The sequence below is a fragment of the Camelus dromedarius genome, chromosome 8 (assembly GCF_036321535.1).
Source record: "Camelus dromedarius isolate mCamDro1 chromosome 8, mCamDro1.pat, whole genome shotgun sequence".
Classification (NCBI taxonomy): domain Eukaryota; kingdom Metazoa; phylum Chordata; class Mammalia; order Artiodactyla; family Camelidae; genus Camelus; species Camelus dromedarius.
This window is the reverse complement of record NC_087443.1, coordinates 75,066,339-75,071,548: the sequence shown is the minus strand read 5'-3', so window position 1 is coordinate 75,071,548 and position 5,210 is coordinate 75,066,339. Positions and strand designations below refer to the sequence as shown.

The 5,210-nt window shown below is 46.8% G+C and overlaps 1 long non-coding RNA gene across 1 annotated transcript; it reads left to right on the top strand.

Moving 5' to 3' along the window:
- The first annotated feature begins 1,756 nt into the window (after positions 1–1,756).
- Positions 1,757–3,667, top strand: LOC116155678 (uncharacterized). The gene is made up of 3 exons (XR_004139475.2): positions 1,757–1,798; positions 2,060–2,195; positions 3,283–3,667. It is a non-coding gene; the product is annotated as an uncharacterized LOC116155678 (long non-coding RNA).
- The last annotated feature ends 1,543 nt before the right edge of the window (positions 3,668–5,210 follow it).

Genomic DNA, 5,210 nt, shown 5'->3' with positions numbered 1-5,210 from the left:
CACCCCAGAGGGCTTCCTGTGACAGCCAGCGGTAACCACTGCTTCATTTCTACCACCATCGATTAGTTCTGCCTGTCCTTAAACTTCATGTCATTGTAATTACACACTATGTTCTGTCTCTTTGGGGCCCAATATCATTTGCTTAACATTGTGGTTGTGAGATTTACCTAAGTCATTATGTGTTATAATGTCTGTTTTTCTTTTATTGCTGTGTAATACTTCATTTTATGAATAAAGCACAATTTATCTATTCTCCTATAGATGGACATTTTGATTGTTTCCCCTCCTGTTTCTTTTTCCATGTTGCTTCCTCTGCCCAGAATGGCTTTTCCCTCCTGCCCCATCCCACCCCTTAGTCTCCCACAAATAAAACCTGCCTACACTGAGAAGCAAGCACTAAGCCATCAATCAAGACTGTCTCTGGGAATCTTTCTGACTTTTCAGAGAGAAGTGACCCTGTCTCCTCCGTGACCCCACTGTTCCCCAGTTTGAAATATAAGGGTCTCTCTGCCAAGGGGCCGTGATTTCCTGAAGGGCAGGAACCATGTCTCAGTTACCTCATTAGCCTCAGTCCCTAGAACAGTGCCCTTAAGACAGGTGGGGTCAAGAGACTGTGGCTGGTTTCTGGGAGGCAGGCTCCCCGCCAGAGATGGTGGGGACACCTGGGGGCAGATCCTGGCTTTGGGAAGGAAAGCAGGCAGAAACAAAGTGGTTTCCAGGCATAGAAAGGGCCTAGGCCACAAAGGATGCCTGACAGGAAGTCCAGTGGGACAAACTGGGCGTGAGCATAGCATGCAGCTGCCCAGGGCTCACGCCCAGTGGCAGCCCCAGGTGCCTTCACTCCAAGCCCCAAGCTTAGCTCTGGATGCTGAGCACCTTTGAAGACGGGCTTAGGAGCCTGGGAGAATGGAGCCCTTAGGTAGGGTATCAGGGGATCCAGCCAGCTATGAGGGACCTGGCGGGGAGGGGCTACTGAGTCCTGGCACAGTCCAGAACTCAAAGAACTGCCACAAGGTCCTGATCCCTCATGATTGCCACCCCACTTCCAGTGGGCCATTTACAGTTACCCAGGAAGCTGAGTGAGAGGGGTTCCCTGGATTTCTTGCTGTGGGATTCCTTTTTCTGCTCTCTCTCTGGCCCTTCATTTATAAGGCCACCAATCCAGTGTTCAGTCCAGCACGGCAAACCAACTGCCCTACTCAGAAAGCTCAGTCTCTGAAGCCATCAATTCATGCCTTTTGTCAGAGAGAGATGATCAGCATCGTTTAGAAAATCTGCTTTCACAAAGACCTAAATGATCACATCTCTGTGGTCTAAGCTTTTTGACCCACGGTGCTGTTGCAAAGGGATGCTGTTGCTGCCAGACAGACCCGAGTTCAAATCTACTGCTTCCTGGCTGTGTGACTGAGCCCCTTGTTTGCATGTTCTGAGCTTCAGATTCCTCACTGGCTAAGTGATCTCTCTGCTGCAAAGTGTTTGTAAGGCAGGGGCTTAGTGCATAGCAGGTGCTCAATAAGTAGCTACCATGATTGTGTCTGCCACTGAAGAAGGTTCATGCCCCTCCCCTCAACCCCATTCCACAGGCTTTGCTCTGGAAGCTCTCCTGGTTGTCCTGAAATGCCCTCCCCCATTTCATTCTGCTGCCCACATGCCGCCTGCCAGACTGTTTGTTTTGGATGCAGGAGGCCAGCCAGGGAGTGGCGGGCCTGCCCATGCGGTTCCTTGAAACAAAAGTTGCTCCCTGAGTCATTGCTGAGAGAAGCCAGCACATCCAAACACCTCCACAGGCATGTCAGAGGTAGGATACCCTGTGCGCAGGACTGCTGGAGGTGGGGGTGCATAGGCAGAATGATGGGGACAGAGGGCCTGTAAACCAAGCACATGGTGTAGGCTTTATTTTGGGGGATACCAAGAGGGGTCACTGAAAGGTTTTAAATAAGAAAGGGACATGATCAGACTTATGGGTTAGAAAAATCCCCTGAACTCTCTCAGGAGTCTTTCTGGAAGGGAAGGACCCACCTTGAATTTCAGCATCTTCTCCTTCCTTTACCCACTACAGGTTTTCTGCCCTGGCTAACCCCCTACACAGACTCTCTGCACTTCTGCCCCATTGGCGTGCTCCCCACCTGGCAACGTTTTCCTGCACCAGTCACCTTGAAGGCTCTCTCTTAGTGGCAGACAGATGCCCCTGCCAGGTAACCGGGGTAACCAGGTTCCTGAAGAGTAGCAGCATGTGGCTCCTTGAAAAGCCCATCTAGGTCTATCTTAGCAACAGGAACAAACGTTCTGGGGCCACACGGACTAGAGAAAGTGCCCTCTCGGAGCAGCCAGCGGTCAAGCTCAGGCCAGGTGCTCTCCCAGCTTGGGCTGGGGCTGTGTCCTTGGGGGTCCCTGACTTCCTGCCGAGGAAGGGGGGCATCATTTGTCCCACTAGAGAAGATGCAACTGGCTTGAATAAGCTAGGGACGTGAGACTCCCAGGAAGTGGGGATCTGGAGAGAGGCGGGGCGTGGCTTCCACCCCCGCTGATCGTGGGCTTGTGGGTTAGGAGGTGGCTGTATCAGTCACAGCACACCCTGCGGGCAAGGAACAAAGACCCACCTGCAAAGGCGCCCTGACCGAGAGCCATTCACGGTGTGGGCTCCTTTCTTATACGAGTGCGCTCGGAGGCAGCCAGGCAGTGCTTGCCTCTCTGTCAACCCGTTTGTAGATAAAGAGGCCCAGATAGGAAAAAAGACTTGCCCAGCGTAGGAGAGTGAAACATCAGATAAAAAAAAACATACAAATCTCTTAATACCTCCACCCTTCTCTACAGGCTCTCAGTATAAAGCTGAGACCCACTTTCAGTTAAATTAAAGGTCTCATGAACATCTTATGAAAATCAATTGGAGGGGAGGGTTTAGCTCAGTGGTAGAGTGCATGCTTAGCACGCACGAGGTCCTGGGTTCAATCCCCAGTACCTCCATTAAAAAAAATAAATTAGTTACATAAATAAATAAAACTAATTACTCTCCCCCGCCAAAAATATTTATCAAGCCTGCAAGCTGGCGAATTATTGCCTCATTCTCCCCTCAAGACATTTTTGCATTAGCCATTTACCTCTTCTTTAAGGCCATGAAGGAACTGGCTTTTAATCCCCTCTTTTGCCAACAGACAAGTGAGGTGTCACAAACTGCCATGTGGGCCAGACCCTGTTTTAGTCCCAGTTTTAGACCCTGTTTTATGCATGTTGTCGCATTCAAAGCTTACAACAGCCCCTTCAGGCATTTCACTCATTTTACAGGTGAGGAAACCAGAGCTCACACACCCAGGAGGTGGAGAAGCCTGGACTCAAGGCCTTGCATTTCCTGCTACACCAACTGTGTCTGTTTTAACAGACAGAAGAGTGCTGAGCTTAATAGAAACACACACACAACAGTTCATGCTCATATCATAATCCTGCATGTGTAAATTTCCCAATGGGAGAATCAAAACAAATCCTTGCTCATCGAAACCAAGAATAATGTCAAAAAATGGCATGTGTTTATCTAATTTACTTGCATGAAATGGGGCCTTCTAGGATGTATGAAGAGTTGGTGATACACCATTGGTTAGCGCGTTGGGGCTCAAAATATTACTGTATTACTATTGTTGTTATTAGTTAGAATACTTAATATCCACCAGTCTGTAGAAACAGTAGGATTTCTATGGTTTGTTCTCTACTTGGAGTTCAAATGAAGTTTAAAAATTCCCAGCTCCAGTGAGAATTTGAAGTTAACTGAGTTTTAAGAGGCATTCTCAAGGCCACAGTGAAGAGCCGTGATGGGGGTGAGGTAGGTTAGTTGCCCAGCCTCTTGTCTATGATCAGAGAGGCTACTGCTGCTGTATTGAGCTCTTCAGAGAAGCTGACACCACAAGGAAGGTGGCCAGTATCCCTCCTGGGGCTAAAGCCCTGAACCCCACATCCTCACCAGAATTTGGTATTGTCACTTTTAAAACTTTTAGTTATTCTAGTGTGCAATGATACCCAAGATTACTTCTTTTATCATTTCTTTGTGCTCAGATAACTTCCTTTAGCCATGTTTTAGAGTATGTCTGCAAGCAATACATTCTCTTAGTTTTCCTTCATCAGAGAGTATCTCAATTTCCCTCTCAACTTGGAGGATATTTTCAGTGGATATGGAACTCCAGGTTGGTGATTCTCTTCCTTCCACACTTGAAAAAAATGCACTGCCACTTGCTTCTGGCTCCCATGGTTTTTGATGGAAAATCTGCTGTAATTCAAATGCAGTTTCTCTCTCCCTTTTTTTTCTCTTTTTCCCCCTATAATTGATACATCATTTCTCTCTGGCTGTTTTAAGATATTTTACTTTGTCTTACATCTTCAGAAGTTAGCTATGATGTTTCTTGGCATAGATTCCTTTCGGTTTATCCTATTCGAGGTTTACTCAGCTTCTCGAATCTGTTGGCTTATATCTTTTACCAAATTAGAGTCACTTTTAGACATTATTTCTTTGAATGCCTCCTCACCCTCACCCTGTGGACTCTGACAACACATTTTTTGTTATAGTCCTGTGGGTCCCTTAGGCTGTTCATTTTATTTTTCAGTCTATTTTTTCCTCTTTTATTCAGATTGGGTAATTTCTGTGTTTCTACCATTAAGGTCACGGATTCCTTTCTCTGTCCTTTCCATTCTTCTGTAGAATGAAAACAACATCCATTGAGTTTTAATTTTGGATATTACATTTTTCAGGTCTAAATTTGCCATTTGTTCCTTCTTTGAATAATCTGTTTTGAGACTTTATGTCTTTATGCAGAATTTCTCTTTTTCATTTGTTTCAAGCAGGTTTGCAATGGCCTACTGAAGCATCTTCACGATGGCAGCTTTACAACCTCTGTCAGGTCATTCTAAACCTGTGTCACCACATGTTGGTGTCTGGCAGTCGTCTGTTTTCGTTCACGTGGAGATCTTCCTGGTTGTAGATATGACGAGTGATTTTTAATTGAAACCTGGACACTTTGGTACAGTAGTATGAGATTCAGGGTCATATTTAACTCGTGTTTTAGCAGGTCATCTGTGACATCACTCTGGCAGGTGGCAAGATGCCACCTTGCTACTTCAGGGTAGGGGTAGAATTCCAGGCTCTCCCCTTGGTCTCCAGTGACACCAGAGGGAAGATGTCCTTACTGTTGCTGGGCAGGTCTGGAAGCTCCAGCTCTCCATTAAGCCTC